At 32.1% G+C, this 19320-nt stretch overlaps 1 protein-coding gene across 1 annotated transcript in view; it reads right to left on the reverse strand.

Moving 5' to 3' along the window:
- Positions 1-18880, reverse strand: part of LOC148615336 (kyphoscoliosis peptidase-like) — a 56738-nt gene extending 37858 nt beyond the window's left edge. The window contains exon 1 of the mRNA XM_088590239.1: positions 18802-18880. The gene's annotated coding sequence lies outside the window, so the exon portion shown is untranslated. The remainder of the gene's footprint in view (positions 1-18801) is intronic.
- Between the last annotated feature and the right edge of the window lie 440 nt (positions 18881-19320).

Raw genomic sequence — 19320 nt, forward strand, 5'->3', positions numbered from 1 at the left:
CAATAGTTTTCCTTTACCATCGACGTCTAAGTGTAGGTCAAGATATGAGGTTGACTTCACAGTGTCTGTAGTATCCTTTATCTCAAGTTCTTTTGGGTAGATGTGATGTATCAAATCTCCGAAATTAGGATTGTTTAAAGATAATACGTCATCTATATAGCGGAAACTGAGATTGAAGGATCTAGCCAAACGATATTCTTTCTTTCTGATCAGATCAGGTATAAAGTCAGCCTCATAAGAGTAAAGGGATAGGTCAGCAAGTAAAGGAGCACAATTTGTTCCCATTGGAATGCCGACCGTTTGTTGAAAAACACATCCACCACACTGGACAAATATGTTGTCGATTAAAAATTCCAGCATTTTGTAAACATCTTCCTCTGTATATTTGGAAGATGGTTTGGAATTATTTCTCACAAAGTATGAGGAATCTCTACCAATTTATTTTATTTGATTTTACTGTTTGATAATTCATCTGATCGTCTTCATCAATGATTACCTACTGTCTTTGTTGAATAAACTTCACTAAAGAAGGTTCTTGCGTCGTACCTTCAATGTATTTGATTACTAAATAAATAAAATTCAAGGTAATGATTTTAGGCTTTGTCTATAAAAAATGTTCAGAACTTCTTGTTTGTGATGTCTCGACTAACAGGAATATACAAGACCTTTTATGAAACATACTGTGCATCTACATTTAACTTCAATCAATTACTTTCTAAATACAGAAGTAATTTCAAACAAAAGGTATGTCACTTAACAGCTAGCACAAAACGTAGTAAGTGTGTTTTAGAAACGTTTGCTTAAAAAGACTGAAAACATTTTTTTAGATATGTTTTTAAAACGTAAATATGTATGATTGCAGAAAAATTATAATACCGATTTTAATAACAATTCACTATAATGTTATTATAACGTTTCCTTAAAACGACTGAAAACATTTTTTTTAGAAATGTTTCTAAAACGTAAAAATGTATGGTTACAGAAATAATCGAATAACGTTTTAAAAGACCATTCACTTTAATGTTATTATAATGTTTTTCAATAATATTTTTTCAAAACAATCTAAATTATGAATACTTTAATGCAAAAATCGCATACACACACAACAGGTTAACATGAGATAAGAAATTGAGTTTTTAAGCTGAAATTCTGGTAAGTAGAGCTATGTACACCTGTAAAATGTATGTCCTCTTCAAACAGGAAGTGGATATTCATGGAACCAAACTTCATACATGTGATCTATAATTTAACATTTATTGAAGTTCAGCAGAAACATAGGTGGATCCAAGAGGGGCTCAGGGTCCCCCTCATATTTGAAAAAAATAATTTGATTTTAAAGAAAATTAATGATACTACCAATAATGAGCCCCCTCAAAGAACATATTTCCCCACCTTTTCGGAGTTGCTGGATCTACTACTGATTTACGTAAAACAGTTATTGCATATTTCGGTCAAATGAATGAAGAGACATATGAAGAGATTAATAAATGCCATAATCACTGGTCATGGTCCAATCAGATTCTCATCACTATATAAAACTTACCTTAAAAATAATCATCTTGGTATGTTGGGAATATTACATCATTACGTATGTATCTTTGTAATCATTATTCCCAGCAAAAGAGAGAGGTCATGTGTATTTCGTATAAAGGAATAAATTAAAAATGACAAGCATTATATAATCAAAACTGTGAACTTTATTAGCTCGATCCCAACCCACCGAGAGGTTTATTATACAAACATGAATATGCAAAAAATCATAATATTCAAAACAGAACATATTCAATATTATGAACCCAATTTTGACACAATGTGTAGTGTAAATGTTTTCAAATTTTCTGTCAATTTGATTTTCCATACATGCAGGACTTGAAGTAATGTTATAAATTCGTAAAATAACTAGCAAAGTTTCAAAATAAATGTCCTGGTCAGATTAAATGCAAAATATCAGCCTAAATACTCATATAAAGATAATCACTATATTTATAGAACTATCATGACAATGAAAAATGTTTTAAACATACATCTATAATGCAAAACTGTTTGAAAATACACACTTCAAAATGATTGTAAACTATAGACAACATATATCTATATCCATTCAGGAGATCTCTTTGACACATGGCTTAAAAGTACCAAGTTTGATCAGGAATTAACGTAAAGTTTGAATGTAAACATTGGCAAAACTAGTGACCGGGTTAATATCTAGGACGTTCTTTGTGACGCTCAAAATACACCTATTTATTCAAAGTTCAGCAATATAAACATATCAATTAATTCATAGAGATAGTTATCTGTCATACGAAAATAATCAAAAGTTAAAAACTGACTCCGTATGGGGTCAACACCTAGTTGTTTGATATAAATTTTGACATATTAACTTTGTCATCTTGTTCCGGACATGCAATTGAATCAATATTATACAAAACGGAGAAACACGTAAATTTTCCGGAACAATACCAATTTTTGTGCCATTGCAAAAACAAAATAAAAACAAGATCAGAAGTCACTCGAGTGTTTGTCTTCACAGCGTGATGTTGTCTAGTGACTGGGAAATTGTAGATTGACTAATTTACCAGCTAAGTTTTTAAAACAAGATTACACAGACAAATATCAATTCAAAGTACTTTGGCATACAGTTTTGAACTATCTAATTACACAGAACTGTACTTACATCTTGTTGGACAGATCCAGGTCTTTAAATCGTCTTCAAAATAGTGTGTGTTTCTTGCACACGTGTGTAAGATAATACGCACACTGATAACGATTTGCTCTAACCTATTTCAATAGCAGCCTGCGACACACAATTTATTATTTCTATGGAAATACCATCATCTATATATCATCGATGTTGTTTAATTGAAAGACAAGGAAATGTAAACTGGGCTCAAATATGCATTGCTAATTAAGAAGACTAGTATTTCTTGTACATGTATATTGAATGTGTATAATATTCTTGTTCGGTCATTTTTTTTTTAAATAATGATGTAATTATCTATAGCCTCTATTTCCTTATAGTGCTAGATTATCATAATTTCAATTTCATGGCCTATTTATGTTTTATTCTATATTTGATTCTTGACAACATTCTTGTTTAAATATGTAATTTTAAATAGTTTAGAAACTTTTTCTAAATTCGTTTTAAAACGATTTTAAAAAATAATATAATTTCTACCACTATGTATTGAACATTTCAGAAAACCCCATTAAAACCATATCTGGAAATGTTTAACCTGTTCCAAAGGAGGGAAATGAAAACATTAAGAGAAAATATTTTTTCGTAACATATAAGAAACATTTTTATAACAAATCATAATAATGTTTTAAAAACAGATCCAAAAACATTACATTGACGTGTTATTAAATATTAAAAAAAATATTTAAATAAACAGTTCCGAAAACATTTTTCAAACGTAAACGGTAAAATGTTTAAAAAACGTTATTTAAACATTTTGAAAAAAAATCAAAATGTTTTAAAAACGATTTTAAAATGTTCTGCTGAAAATGTTAATGCAAACCACCAATCAGTTCTAAATAAAATATTTCGAAATAGGTTCGTGCTACCTGGGTTCCGACGGAACAATTTTGAGCCATTCATGTTTCAAAGAACAACACTACGTCTCGTTTACCTGTACTTAAATAGATTTTGAAATATATCGTTGATTTAAAGCATACCAAAAGTGATAAACACATTTGGGTTGAATTCATGCAATCGTTATATCAAACATCCCCACTCTTTTTAGACGCCTCATCTGACAAACTTCATTAACAAAGTCGTTAAAAAGGGATAAAAAATCTACTAAATTTATCATATATTCATTACCATAGTCAAAAGGTACACAATTTACTAGATTTATCATACAGAGGATTATTTAGCTATGCAATAATATTCTTCAACAAGTTTGAAGTATCATGGAGCTTGTATGTTTCGTACTATGTTCGAAACAACACAAAAAGGCGTGTTTTCCTGTGTAAGCTTTATATAACAAGTAAGCAAAAGAACGAAGATTCTAGCGGAAATCAAAAGAATGTAAAATAAAAACCAGACATGGAAAACAGACACAACAAAGCACATAGAGTAACTAAAATAATACATACAAAATAACAAAACTAAATGAGCAACTAGAACTCTACTAAACACTGGGAGCATGGACTATAGTCCAATTCACCTCAGATTGTTTGCGGTTTTTTGCGTTTATTTTTGTAATTACTCGACGGTTCCTTTCAAAAACTTGCCATTTTATTCATGTCGTTCTGTACTACGATTCCCTTACAATTATTTATCGTTCTTACCTCCGAGATTGAAAAAAATCAAAATTTATTTTTCCTACGAGAATTTTGCATTGAATGTATTGTTTATCAGCCATCTTGTTTCTATGGATATTTTGAAATGTTCCCTATTATCTCACAATTGAAGAGGTGAAACAACATGATTTCCGGCCATATTTCTGGTTCCCTGCTAATTTATTACTTTATGTGGTAAGACTCTTATTAAGTACCAGTTGTAGCATTTTCATTCGGAACTTCACTAAAAGTAAAGAGCAGAAATATCGCGGGAAATCATGGTATTTCAGCTCTTCAATTGTGAGATAATAGGGAACATTTCAAAATATCCATAGAAACAAGATGGCGGATAAACAATACATTCAATGCAAAATTCTCGTAGGAAAAATAAATTTTGAATTTTTTTCAATCTCGGAGGTAAGAACGAAAAATAATTGTAAGGGAATCGTAGTACAGAACGACATGAATAAAATGGCAAGTTTTTGAAAGGAACCATCGAGTAATTACAAAAATAAACGCAAAAAACTGCAAACAATCTGAGGTGACTTGGACTATAGGTGCACTGGTGAATAATATTCTTACATTTCTCGGTATTCATAGTAGCGGATCTTGAAATTTCCAAAAGGGACTTGCAAACTCGTCTATGGGTACCACTCTAGAGAATTTCCAATTTTCCAGTTTTTACCCTGATATTGCCATTTGTTATACCGACTATCCTTTTGACTTCTGCCTAAATTCTGTTAGTTCGGTAATATTGTTATAACTCTTCATTTCCATTTTTCATGTATTGTAAACATTCGGACATGAAAGGGGTCCCTGGATCCGCCTTTGTGTTTCCTAAGAATTGTTTATTTTTGTTTTGTTTTGTTTGTTTTGAGTTGTGTTGTTTTGTTATTTGTTTGTTTCAATTACTCTTTATTCTTTTTTCTGTCCTACCTTATATTTTTACAGATCCAAACGTAAAACACCCAAACCATTTCTAGATGAGTTGTTGAAGTTTTAGTTAAGTAAGTGGCTAACATTTTAATAGATCTCGTTTGCTCTTCTGGTACCTATACAAAAATACAATCAAACATTTGTGAATATTGAGCTTATTTTGTATCTTATGACAATTGTTATTTGTTTATTTATTGTTGTTGTTATTTTTGTTGTTATATATTTCTTGTGTGTGTTCAATAAAAATTATTAATAATTAGCTGTGTAGGAAATAACCAACACATTCAAATAACATTAAAGACCAGACTAAGTGGAAAATTGACATTAGGGCAGTTATCTTTTTTTTTGTTGTTGTTTCAATTAAAGCAATAACGAATTTAGAAAATTCTATTTTGATATATTTTGATATGTTACTTGTATCTCCATGATTGTTTGAATTGAAAAAAAGTACTTTCTTCTATTTTTTTATTTGAAACAAAATAAAACAAATAATTGATATTGTTTGCCCATCAGAAAAAGCAGTTGCTGGTAGCTGAAATAGGTATTTCTATTCTGTTGTTAGTTTGAAGTCAAAATTTACTCGTTCCTCGTTTCTTGTCATACATGTTTATGATCGGAAAATTAGATATAAATACGGGCCATTATTCAGACAAAGCAAAGTCAGTCCTTCCTTTTCATTTTCAATACCCCCCTTTTTTCGCAATTATTTTGGTGAATGAAAAAGAATAGAAAACATTTTTGAATGATGGAAGAACTTTGATGAATTCTTCTGATACAATTTAAGCAATTCTCACACTCATTTTGACTTATCAAGAAAAAAGATCACCTCTGATGCATATTTTTCAAGTGGCTGAAGATCTTCGACAGAGACATCTATACTATTGGCAATTGTCTTCTTGTCCCTGTCATAGGATATACATTTTTATGTTGCATTTGAGATATAAGCAAGGAACTGATATCAAACAAGCACAAACTTTGAAAGACATCGTGGATTTATTAAATGTACAAAAGATGGGCTTACCATGCTCTTTCGGGAGTGTTTCCATTCTGGGTCGTTTGCCAAAAAATTGCATTTTTTTATATTCAGCAAATATCGGACATATCAATATATTTATTTTAAATATCATGTATAAAGTATGTGTGTTATCCAAACAATTTTATGGATATGGGCAAATATGTATTAATATTTTAATAATGTTTGACGGCGACAATCTATTTTTTATTTAATTCAAATTTAAGATACATGTACCATCATCTGAATTTTCTATTGTCATACTTCTCTACATATGTGTGTTGATGTTTTCTTTCATTCTTCAAACTTTGTAAATCTGGTGTCAAATCATTGTTAACATTTACGTCGTTTCTTCTAATTGTATTTGGGCTTCTTCCTTTGCTGCTGCTGATGATGATCCACAACCCATTGTTTGTTTCTAAACTTGTGCTTGAAACATATTGTATTCAAATACAAAGTAAAATTCTATTTTTATTGAAGGGACTTTTGCCAATTAAGGCAATTAAGACAGTTTTCTTTCGTAAACAAATCTAAAATCATGACGCTTTATATGTATCAATTTAAAAGATTGATTGATTGTTGGGGTTTAACGCCCGATCAGCAATATTTCAGCTATATCCAGGCGATGAACATGAAATGCTGATAACATGAAAAAAAGGGATGGAACACAAGGATAATGGGGTCGACAAATTTGATTGCCAATTGGAATAAGGAGAGGTGAGTAGGGTCAGGTAATTTTGCCTCTTTTGGCGGGACGAGAAGGTTCCTTCTCCGAGAGAATATCACTGCAGGGTTCTTTAACGTGCGAGAAACTTTCCCAACACGGTGCACCACTATGGTTTGGGGTCAGGATTTCCGTATTATGGCCTGACGACCCAGGCAAGTAACAAGCAAGGGGTACCTCATTCCACCACCTGGGGACACAACCAAGTAGCTCTATGGGCAGAGCACCTTATCCCCAGGCCTGGGTTCTGAGCACTATTTAGTCGCCTTTCACTAAAAGTTTAGCGCTGCTGTGGGCCTATTCTTTTGACACCCGGACCCGCAAGGGGCTCTATTAATAAAAAACTTTGCATTAGTGTGAGGACATCACCATAGAAAATAATAATGTATAATGACTTGTTCAATTCTTTATTCTTTATTATATTTCACGATCAAGTATGATCTTTTTACAGATACTTTTATGACTTGTGTCGAGGACCTGCATTATTGCTTCTAGACTCTTACCGAATTATACTCAATATGACAGGTGCCACCGGCGGAGCACGACATGCTTTCTTTTCCGGAGCACCAAATATCATCCCCGTTTTTGTGGTAGTTAATATTGCTTGTGTTTTAGTTTTTTTTTTTGTGTAACGTCTTCTTTTTCCTACATGTTTCTTAAGTTTTTACATGCTATATGTTTTATTTGGTTCGCTTTATTGTGTATGCAAATTGTATTTGTTTTCTATCTTTCCGTTTATTCCATGTTTTGGAATCTTGGTGTATTTAGATAAGCACAATGCTGACGCTTCGGTATTATTTTTTCTGATATCCAATACACTTGAAAATGTAAAAAAAACATGTCATATTAGAGCATCTTTTTTTTTGAATAAGGTACGTACAAAAATCAAATACAATAAAAAAAGTATAATTATCTTTGGAAAACTTCGATGTTGGGCACCGAGGCTGATGGATACCATTAATTCTAGATTAAATAGGTAATTTAACATGTTTAAAAGCTTTGTAACATTGACGGGATTGTGTTTTTTCACAGGATTTTTTATGCATAAATTTCAGACGCACAGTTTGTGTTTAGTAGTATTATAGTTCTAAACTTGAATAAAAATTGACACTTACATTATAAGTATAAACGGTGAGTCGAGAATCCTGTATACTTTTAGGTACATTCACTGGCAAACAAAAATTATGTCATGGTAAGTTTCTCATGCCAACGCACAAACAAAATTAGCCTATCACTAAGGAAGTCTTACAGATATATTTATTCACGCATCATAAATAATTTTTATTTCAACACTTGCCGTTTTACAACCATTTAGTATGGAGACTGTTATTTGCATATTTTATTCAAGTGTTCCAGTGTTTTATATACGTATATATATAGCTGGCCGAGTGGTCTAGGGCGCTGTACTTAGTGCATGCGGTGTTGCCATAGATGTCACAGCGGTGCGAGTTCGAGTCCTGCGGAGGGAACGACCAAAAATTTGCTTCGCAAATATGACAGTTCTAACATTGTTGGGAATTTTTCAGACCTTTCTATAAGTTTACATATCTTCCCTGTATCAATTTGATCCGATGGAGCAGTGTAGTGAATAGAGTCGTCACATATAAATACGTATAGAAGGGTCTGAAAGATTCCCAACGATGTTAGAACTGTCTAACATCGTTGGGAATTTTTCAGACCCTTCTATAAGTTTACGTTATCTTCCCCTGTATCAATTTGATCCGATGGAGCAGTGTAGCGAATAGACTTGTCACATTCTGAGACGTTATATATATATATATATATTAGTCTTCAATTAGCAGATCTAGGACATTGTAAAAAAAAAACTTATGTTTCTATTTGAGACACCCGAATGTAAATTATTTGTAGGGAGTCACAATAAGTACTATTTAGATATAAAGATATTCATATTTTTACAAGCCTCAATAAATTACATGTGTTATTCTTATTGAGAATAGGCATGGGAAATATGTCAGAGACAACAACCTCTCCGGGATGAAACTGTCAATCCAAGGCCACCCATAGATATTTAATAAACGACGAGCGAACCCTCACACCACAGGGTAGTCTGCAGCTGCCCCAGAACATCATTATACACAGGTTCCAGTCACGAGTTGCTCCTATATACTCAAGTAATATAAATAAATCTAAGGTTGAAAACGAAACAAGATATACGTAATTCTGACATTCCTGATTTTGGACAGGATCAAAAAATGCGGCGTGGTTAAGGTGTTTTAGTTTGATCACAACCCTACCCTTTAAATCTATGGAAAAATATTACACAATTAAACACAACTACACCCATATCAAAACCATATCCCATAAAGTAACTAAAATCATACATACAAAGTAACAAAAGCAAAAGAGCAACTCGGACTCCACTAAACACTGAGAGCATGGACCAGGTGCATCGGCAGGGTAAGCGTCCTCTGCTTTTCTAGAGTTGCTCATAAAAGTCAATTTCGTGGTAGACGAAAGAGGAAAGGAAAACTATGACACGTTGAACAAATCAGTTTTCATGGCGCAGATGGATACACCGAAACGATCCTGTTCATGATGACGACCATTCTGTTCCAGAAGCCCACTTGTTTGAATTCTAGCGCGATACAAAAAAGTTGCGTAGTTTCGGCAGCCCTGGCATAACGTATGAGTTGTGATACGAGCACTCTATATGCAGATGCTGAAGGAATGTTGCTACAGATGAAAGGAAAGTTGACAATTCTTAATGAAAAGTCATCACGTTTGTCGTAAAGTTTGGTCAATAGTTTTCCTTTACCATCGATTTCTAAGTGTATGTCAAGATATGAGACTGACCTTACAGTGTCTGTAGTATCCTTTATCTTAAGTTCTTTGGAACACTCGTAGTTTACTTTAATATATATTCAATTCAAATATATGTTCAATTTAACAAAAAAAAATGTGCAAAAAGAATAGATTATATAATTGATATTTTTTTTGTATTTCAAAACCACTGTGTCGATGTCATGGTTGGTGGACCAAAGGTCATCGGGTATTTCACCAACCTAGTAGTCAGACAGCGAATTACAATATATATCATGTATTATTTATCAAAATTTGCAGCTTTACTGTGACCAAGTGGGGTTCGATAGCAATTAATGACCCAAAGAAAATATGAATATGAAATTACTTTTAGTTCAGATTCAGAAGACATTTCTTTAAATTTGATCTGTTCTCTACAGTGGTCTGAGTTACTATACGCTTCATTGCATTTTGCATTTACTTTGCATTGTGCCTAAAATCTGCTCACTGACTGTTACTGGTTAAAATATAATGGAAAATATAATTATTAACCTAATGAAAAATCAGCTTGTCCACATTACAAATTGTAAAATTCTTCAAAACGTTTAGGTTTCATTCCTTGTATGAATTGCACATTGAACGTCTTGGTTTGGTTTTGGCTTCCTATAGTATTGGTTTTAAGTACTCCTTATGTACAATTTACTCTGGGATTTAGATCTTTCTATGTATTTAATGCTGCTAATGAGCGGTTACTCCTTGGAGCACGTGTGCAAAATTTCAATGTCTATATGATTGGTATTGTTGTATTTTAGATATGACATCTTTGCATGTGATGTTAGTGTCATTTTTTTTAATTTCAGTTCATAGATGTTTTGTGTGACGTCTTGTTTTCCTTATCTTCCCTTTTTTATGTGATCTATTTCATTCCGTTCGATACATTGTGTGTGTAGATCGTCAAAGATTCACGTTATTTCTGTGTATTTGTGTTTGTTATTCATTTTAATAGCGCTTCTTTGACGGTACCATTTTACTCATTCGGAGCGTTTTTGCGTGAGTATATCATTTTTTCAATTAATTCAAATTAGCGATTCTCGGGATAATCTGCTATAAGCTGTGAACCGTTACATTAATCATGTTCAGATTCATGAGAACAAGCTTGTTCACTGTGCTATAGTTTTCCTTTCCACTTTCCTCTTTTCTCTACCTTAGACGTGACAGTTTAATAACAACCCAGTGTTTGTTTCTAAATAAGCAAGGGACACTTGACCTAAAGTTTTTAGTGGAGTCTGAGTTGATTATTGACTTAGTTTCTTTGTACATAGAGGTTTTTGTTTTGTTTTGTTTTTGTTGTTTTTTGTTGTTGGTTTTTTTTTTTTTGCTGTTTTGTTTTTGTTTTTGTTTTTTTTTATGTGTCTATTTTTCCTGTCTAGTTGTTATCGTTAGACTTTATTCTTATAATCACCAATAGGATTTGAATTTATTTCACATATTTATACTCTTTGGTGGATCAGTGTTTCAGTGGACAGTTGGCAGCTCGAAGGAAATGGAACTTATTATACGTCTTTTTATTCATTGGTCTATTCAATTGTATGCATATCAAACATTGAGAATCGCTAAAAGACAAAACATTTTTCCTTCTATGAAATACTTGAAGTCTTGCAGTAAACCTTCAATGCAATATGAATGTCTTGGCACTTACCGCCCCTCGAGGATCTGCATTTGAATTTGACAATATTTTTTTAACTTTGGTGTTGGTATTTTACTTCATGCTTATTATAGGAAATGTTGAACAAAATTCTGGTCCAAATTTATCGATATGTTGAATCTTTTCCATTTGAGAAATATAATTACAAAATCAACGAGATTACAGATCAAAGTAACACTCTTCTTAACCCTACTATAATAAGGGATTATCTGGGACGTACTAAATGTCGCCTTGATGACTTGCAATACATTCATTAAATTTCTTAAAAAGCTCACGTGTACTTTTGATATGGAGACATGGATCTATGATAGATTATATAGAGATAATTTGTGAATAAAATCGATTTTATGGATTGGTATACTTTGCTTCTTGAAAATAAGGATGTTGATGAAATTTGCATATTTTTCTGATCAGTTTATAAAATCTGTAATGGAATGCATTCAAACAAATATTACAAACGTACGTAAATGTGACAAAACGTCGTTCAAAATTGAACTCATGCGTTAAATGTAAAAACATTATCACTAATAATTTCAAAAAGTTATAGGCATGTTGAAATAAGGTTCATAATCTTAAGAAAATTACACGAGAAAAAAATCGATTAAAATTTAGACAAAATCATTTTTCGAAACACGTCTTCACTTAATGTGATAGACATGAGATAAGGGAGGTAATATGAAAAAGAAAGGCCACTAGAATGTTTGAATGACTCCTGATATTCAGGCTTCAAAGTGATACTGATGTAAAAGGGAAACAACCACAAGCAAGGGTTCAACTTCTAGAACAAAATTGTCAGCCTCCAGAAATTGATGTAAATGATTTGAAATCAAATATTTTAAACGCGTACATTGAGGAATATATCTTTCATTAGGTGGGAAGATGTTTGATATGACATCTATTGCATACAGAGATTCTTTTAGAAATAATTATTTTAATGGAAATATGATAAATAAAATGTCATGAATGAGGCAGTATTGCCTACCAATAACCTTGTCAGTTTATAACTCCTTAACTTTTTAAAGTTGAAAAAAGTTTCCATTTCATAATTCCTTTTGAGTTTTCAAGCTTTCCACTTTCATTATGTAGATGCGTTCAGCATATACCTCTGTTTGGCATAAAACTGTGTCTATCACATAAATTTATTTTACCATGCAGACAATGAATAATTGAGTGCCATTATTTTGCATCATTCTGTGCTCGACAATACTCTTTCTTTCATGAAGGTCATCATAATTTGATAGTTGGTAACATTTATATTTATTTTTGTATCATACTGTGTACACGACTTTAACTTGACTAATAAAGAAATTGTGCTGTATCTCAGATCATTTAAACATTAAAAAAACTACACGGTGAACGTTTCCATAACTGTATTATATTTCTATCTACTTAATTGTTTTATTATTTTGACAAACTAAAACATCTTTTAGAAATACAGTTGCGATCGCTTCTAACCTCTCTTCGATCTGGTCATGATTCTCTGTCATAGAACAGTTCTAAACTGTCAGAAACTATTCTGACCCGCGACACACCCTGTCAGGGTCTCTCAGGACTCTGGACAACCTCTGTCATAATCTGTCATGGCTCCTGACACCCTCCTGTCAGGAACTGTTCTAGTAAAACAGATATCTGGATTAGAAGAGTTCCTGACAGATCATGACAATCATTAGCTCGAGAATACTTCTCTGACTGAATTACATACAGTACATGTACGTGATTCCAAAAAAAGGCGTAGCTCCCGAATCCCGATTCATGCGACTGGAAAGAAGCCTTGCTATGTTTAAACTTGATTTTTTTTTTACCCGACTTTTATGTATGGCATGCAGTATCAACACTAATTATTGCCTGCCGTACATGCTACGCCCCTGACTTTAAAGATATTGGACTGAATTCTTTTGGTTGCAGATCTAGACACCGGTATGATACAGAATACCTATACAATTTTAAACAGTTTATACAGAAATTTTAAGCCTTTATTGAACTTTAAAGTGTTCACACTCAAACACATTGAAAGAATATGACATTTGTAAAGAATTTTGACTTGTGTATATATACCTTTTTGAAGAATTTTGACTGAAATATCACTCACATGGTAGTTATATTACAAAAAAAATAGCATTTTAGTAAATAATTTTAGAATCTCATGGAAATCAAAAGTGCTCACACTCATACATTTTGAAAGAATATGACATTTTTAAAGAATTTTGACTTGTGTATATATACCTTTTTGAAGAATTTTGACTGAAATATCACTCACATGGTAGTTATATTACAAAAAAATAGCATTTTAGTAAATAATTTTAGAATCTCATGGAAATCAAAAGTGCTCACACACATACATTTTGAAAGAATATGACATTTTTAAAGAATTTTGACTTGTGTATATATACCTTTTTGAAAAATGTTGACTGAAATATCACTCACATGGTAGTTATATTACAAAAAAATAGCATTTTAGTAAATAATTTTAGAATCTCATGGAAATCAAAAGTTCTCACACTCATACATTTTGCAAGAATATGACATTTATAAAAAACTTTGATTCAAACTAATGTGTCGCAGCCACCACATGATAATTGTATTGAAAAAATTAGCATTTTTGTCATTAATTGTAGACCCTGTTGGAAATAAAAAATGCTCGCACTCATACATTTTGCAAGAATATGACATTTTTGAAGAATTTTGACTCAAATAATATGTCACAGCACTATATGATAGTTATATTGAAAAAAATTAGCATTTAAGTCATAAATTTTAGACTCTCTTGGAAATTGAAAGTGCTCACACTCATACATTTTGCAAAAATATGACATTTATAAAGAATTTTGACTCAAACTAATGTATCGCAGCCACCACATAATAATTATATTGAAAAAATAAGCATTTTAGTCATTAATTTTATACGCTCATCGAAATTAAAAGTGTAGACACTCATACATATGCTATATGCTTGAATATGACATTTTTGAAGAATTTGTCAGAAATATATGTGTCAAAGACACCCACATGATAGTTATATTGAACAACATAAGCATTTTAGTAAACAGTTTTAGAACATTATGAAAATTAAAACTGCTCGCAATCATACAATTTGCAGAATTTTTTGAATTTTTACTTAAATAGAGGTGTCACGGTCATTGATATGAAACTAACATAATGATTTCTACATTTTCCACATATAAAACCATGTAGGTAAATTGGAAGTGTTCACACTCATATTCGTTGCTAAAAGTGGCATTTTGGAGAATTTTTTACCGAAATATTTAGGTTTTAGTCACCCTTTACTACTAAAATTGTCAATTTTAAAATTTTTTAGAATGATTTGTGAACCTTATTTCGTTAAAAGTAGCTTTCACTCAAAAAGTCTCTGTCAATCTTGAACTTCGTGAGAATTACCATACATCTGAAAGTTATCGGTTACCACTTTTACAATTAAAACGGAAACAAATACCTTTGATTTTATAATTAAATAATTTAATTTAATTGATATCACATGTGTATGACAGAATGTAAGCAAATTATACATGTGAACAATGATGATTTTTGAACGATGAGTGACTGGACGAAAATTTGAAGATAAACGTACAACGATAGTGGGATGATGATCATGACGAGCTCTCTATATATATTTGTAAATTTTGAAATCAATATATATTTCCTAATCGGATTAGGTTTTTTACATTAGTCACACAGTTTTATATATTAATCGCGGACTTCTTGTTCTAAATTACGTCACACAGAATAGAAAGATTTAGTGTCAGGAACTGTTCAGGGATATGACTGTTTAGAACAGCTTTTCGTATTTCCTTTGTCACGACCCAGGAAAGTTTCTGTCAGGATCTGTCAATGAATAGAGCAAAATGTGTCCTGACCCAGTTCAGCCTCTGTCAGACCCTGTCAGGATCTGTCAGGATTTCTGTTCTATCTGCTGTCGTAGAACAAAAATCCTTGAAGATTCTGACAGAATTTAAGAGAGGTTAGAAGTGATCGCATCTGCATCTGTAAATACTGCATTATGCAACCCATTGTTTCAAGCTTATAGTTGCATGAATACTTGATTTTTTTCTTACCCCAAACAGTACATGATGTTACTACTCCTAACCATGTCCACTGTAGTTGTAGAGACTTAATATTTTTAATACTGGTAGTTTTGATGCGATATATTTTTTTCCTCTTTCCTCTTTCTATGCTTTAAATAGATTGACTCTGTGATATGGTTTTCTTCGTCATCTACTGTTTTAGTCAATGGGGACTCTGTGACATGGTTTTCTTCGTCTTTCCCTGTTTTTGAGCAACTCGGTGGGTGTTTCTAGAAAAGTAGAGGACGCTTACCCTACCGGTGCACCTGGTCCATACTCCCAGTTTTTAGTGGAGTCCGAGTTGCTCATTTACTTTTGTTACTTTGTATGTAGATCTCCTGTGAAAATTTAGTATGATTGTTCCTTAAGTATGAATATTAGGAATTTGCTCCAAGAAATAGCTTGGCCGACATAAAATGTGGCTACTTCAGTCGCATGAGCTATTCAAGCAATTTAGAGCATTTAGTTTATAATTATCTTTGCTTTTCTGTCCGTTTTACTGACATCTTTTCTACTGGTAGGTTGCAAGAAATAAGAAATAATTTTGTCAGACGTACCTCTTGATGTGAATATGGCGAACAGATGTAAAATATAACAAAAATAGATTGGGTAAAAGGAAAGGCAATGATTAAGAATTAAAAATGCTAGTGAACATGTTTCGTGATATGGTATTATTACGGAAATTGTCTAAGCACAAAATAAAATGGCCATGGATGGGAAATGTCTGATGGTAGATAATCTGATGGTAATTAGGCATAGAAAAAGAAGAAAAGAAAATGCTTGAGAAAGAAGAAGAGAATGAAGAAGTTAGGTGTAGCTTAATTATTGAAGGTATTAACGGGCACGTATTGAGGTTAAAAAAACCACCGTCAAAAAGAGAAGTTGTCCAAGAATCAAGAGGTGTTCGCTGTACGGAAAACAACAGATAAAAGTTGGAATTTCTCTTCGATGAAGGATGACGAATGTCAAATGCAAGAACGCTTACCCTACCGGTGCACCTGGTCCATGCTCACGGTTTTTAGTGGAATCGGAGTTGCTCATTTGCTTTTGTTACTTTGTATGTATTATTTTAATTACTTTATGAACTTTGTTGTATATGTCTGTTTTTCATGTCTGGTCTTTGTCCCTGGATTACATTCTTTTGATTACCAGTAGAATCTTGGTTCCCTTGATTACTCTAGAACTCATTGACAAAAATAGACAAAAGAACGGATATGTTGAAACACAACAAATGGAGCTGCATATCATCTAAATACAAAATAATATACTTCACTTGGAATATACCTTAAAATACATCATATAGACAAAATGATATATCCCCGCTAGCAGTTACTAAACGGATAATCAAGAGAACAAAATTTCTAGCGGACACAAAAAAATGCATTCAAGAGATAGAGAGAGAAAAAAGACAACAAACAGCATCAAATAACAAAAACAAAACACGTACAAGGAAACAAATGTAAATGAGCAACTCAAACTCTTAATAAATGTATAAATGAATGAATGAATGAATGAATGAATGAATGAATGAATAGATAAATGAAATATTTTCAGTACAATATCTTATCGTAGTGCGGTAAATTCTTTGTATAAATGTAAGGCAGTATGCGTACAAATGTAGTTGCCAGAGTGCCATGAAAATGCTTTTCAAGTAACTTTATTCATTGCTGACAAATACTGTAAAACTATTTAATGTGGGGGTGGTAGTAATCAACCTTATTGCTTTATAATGTAGCAAAATATAAAGATGTCGATTATTTAACAAGAAAATAAACAAACAAAAAACAAAAAAACTATGAAGCATGAAGCTCCTTAGAGAGAGCAATTTAGAAAGGAAATATCAATTAACCCCGTTGTTTTTATAAAATGTTTTTTTTTTTAATTCGTCCTGTTATCTGACCAGATACAGTCTTATTGAATCGAGGATAGTCGTATTGAGCTGAGTCCTACGGGCATTGACAAGAAAGCTGAATACTTCTTTTAGACGGGGCTAACATTAACATTCTGTCAGGTAAGGATAACAACAAAATTACCGAACACTAATCAGATTTATAGTCATGTCAAGTCCAAACTTAATCTGGCAAAATAGATATTACACCAACCAACGGAGCAGCTGGTACCGCAATGGTCCTGACATGGTTCAGGCATTTCAAACAAAATGGTGGGTTAAATCTAGATTTTACAGCGTGCTCAACCTTCCTCTCCCATTGCAGCGTGAAAATACCAGTGATGATTAAAACGCATTTGCATGTTATTGTCACAATCGTTAAATCAGCGGTCACATCAACACAAAAAACAAACATTACTCATTATTTAAACAAAAAACTAAGTATTTTTCAACCAAAGACTGATATCTAAATAGCCTTTGGTAGGCAACCTTTTAAGATGCAAAGAGAGCAGAAGCAGTCAAAAGTCAGAGGGGACTTTAAGTATTCCTCAATGCTTAGATTATGCAATGTCTTTTTATGGTTGAAAATTTTACTATTATCTATTGTCTTAGTAGCTGTAAGAGACAAAAGGATCAGATTGATTTTTGAAATATGGTGGAATTTTGGAAACTACCTCTTTACGATGAAGAATATTACTGATGTAAATAGTTTCTAATCCTTCACTTGTTTGAAAATTAAATATGTATAAATGTCCGGTTCTCATCGTGAAGAGATTCAGATTTAACCCGTTTGAACAGACGGAATTTTGACCACGTCAGATATAAAAAGTTAAGTATAAAGTTTAACATACAATTTCAAAATAACACTTTCTGAGTAATACATGTAGATAACACATGTACAAATCTTCAATGTTTCTACCGACATACTGTTAAAACAAAAAGCATCCATTTGCATTATTCGGTGATGATAATAAATACACATTTTCGTATTCCATTTTCAAAATTAGTTGAATACATAAAATTGTAAATCGGTTATTCCTGACTCTGAACCACATTCATACCTACAATAGTTTTATGGTGGATGTGCTTTTGATAAGTACAAAAGTGATTATCAGTATCATTTGGTAATTTATTTTTTCCACCGACTTAAACAACGGAAAAGGACAGGTATTTGATAAAATAGCTGTCGATCAAATAGCATTTGATAAAATGGACGTTTTATCTCTACATTTACCTCTACATTTAGGAAGTGCTTAGTCGCTTAAACAAATGAGGTATGGATTATGTTATGATGTCGGAAGGTTAAGTCGTATCATCCATCAGACATGCCATTTGATGTACACAACTAACTACAAGCAGAAACTTTACCCCGATTCTTGTATATTGCTTTTTCATTTTTTATAATTGTCTCACATTTATTTTGTCCTTAGATTTCCTCGTTTGACATTTTGGAATTCTTACTCTTTATTTTTGACGAACAGCTGTTTGCTTAAAAAATTGATATTACTACATTCAAATAATATAAAGAAATATAGATTCTATATCTATAACGATAACGAGTTGATTATGGAATTTCTCACATGGAGTAATATAGATTTTATAGTTTTGGTCGCGATGCTTGCCGAGGTATTCAAACTATAAAATTTATTTCACGAGATGTGAGAAATTCATAATCAACAAGCTTTGAGTTTAGATTCTGTTTCTCTTACGCCTTAAAAACGTCAAAAATATCCAAAAATGATAACAAAAGTTATGATCCCGATTCGTAGGAAACATGTCACACAAACGCAAGCATTCCTAACAAAAGAAACCAGACGATTTCAAAGGTTTTTTTCACTTCAAATCTTCCCGAGTCCCTTCATAATTCAAATTTAATGTAAGAATACACCAAAATTGTCTCATTTTACTGAAATATAACTACAATGGCAATTG

This window comes from Perna viridis, chromosome 6 (genome assembly GCF_037379345.1).
Source record: "Perna viridis isolate PV_CMFRI_1.1 ecotype Kerala chromosome 6, ASM3737934v1, whole genome shotgun sequence".
Lineage (NCBI taxonomy): Eukaryota > Metazoa > Mollusca > Bivalvia > Mytilida > Mytilidae > Perna > Perna viridis.